The sequence below is a fragment of the Lynx rufus genome, unplaced genomic scaffold, assembly GCF_022079265.1.
Source record: "Lynx rufus isolate CCGP_SWC_20201006 ecotype Redwood Valley unplaced genomic scaffold, mLynRuf1.p SCAF_4, whole genome shotgun sequence".
In the NCBI taxonomy this organism is placed as follows: domain Eukaryota; kingdom Metazoa; phylum Chordata; class Mammalia; order Carnivora; family Felidae; genus Lynx; species Lynx rufus.
Window position 1 is genome coordinate 103,067,677 of NW_025814856.1, and position 1,084 is coordinate 103,068,760.

At 31.4% G+C, this 1,084-nt stretch overlaps 1 non-coding gene across 1 annotated transcript; it reads left to right on the forward strand.

The window, feature by feature from the left end:
* The first annotated feature begins 543 nt into the window (after window positions 1–543).
* On the forward strand, window positions 544–650 carry LOC124525303 (U6 spliceosomal RNA). The gene has a single exon (XR_006965487.1). It is a non-coding gene; the product is annotated as a U6 spliceosomal RNA (small nuclear RNA).
* Window positions 651–1,084: the final 434 nt, after the last annotated feature.

The following is a 1,084-nucleotide window of genomic DNA, read 5'->3' on the forward strand; positions in this document are numbered from 1 at the left end:
ACTGTGGTTACAACTCACATCAAATTGATAAAAGGCTTCCAAAACTGGCAAAGGGAAGTCTATAAATGAGTCTACCACTTCTCACTTTTTATTTCAAGTCAAGTATGAATGATTCGTAGCACTTCCATATCTATGACATTTTCATTATTAAAAGTTTATTTAATTATCAGTATTATGCCCTTTTCTATTAAGAACATCATATTTTATATTGACCATTCTTTGTGAATGGAGTTATCAAAGTCATTCAACCCACTTGGAAACCTGAATATTGGTTATATTATGCTGATGGAGTTTGCTATTGACAGGTTAAATAGAATACATTTTCCCAGGGCTCTGGCAACTTGTCCATATATTCAGTTGAACTCTTTTGTGCTAGTAATAGAATAAATATGTACAACTGATTTCTTGTTGTTTCCCATTTATTTCTTTTAGGTTTTGTAGTGGTGATATATTCAACGACAGTAACCTCTCCTTACTGTTTTTTAGATTAATTTATTTTGCTGCTATTTCATTATAAATGCATGACAAGAAGTATAACAATTGGTGCTCGCTTCGGCAGCACATGTACTAGAATTGGAACGATACAGAGAAGATTAGCATGGCCCCTGCGCAAGGATGACACGCAAATTCATGAAGCGTTCCATATTTAAAAAAAAAAAAAGAAGTATAATAATTGTTGCTTGTAAATTAAGAACTGGACACATAGACTAACCATATTTGTTATTTTCTGTTAATATTGGTTGCTTCTAGTTTGTCCAAGTACATTAAAATATGATATTATGTGAGCACTAAAATTAACATATTTTAATATATGCACCCATTTTTGTCTTCCATTCCAGATTGAAATCCATTACAAAGATTGATGTTTTATTCCTCTTGTGCTTGAAATTGAATTCTTCATCAGAATAGATAGTAACTATTTATATGAGAAAATTACAATTCCTCCAAATAGAAGAGGACTTCCCCTCCTAGTTAAGTTGGTTGTCACGCTCAGATGGTATATTTTGCTTTGTCATTAGCTTCAATTGTTTTTGAATTGGAAAACACTTACCATGTCATTGAATTATTATAAGTAACATAATAA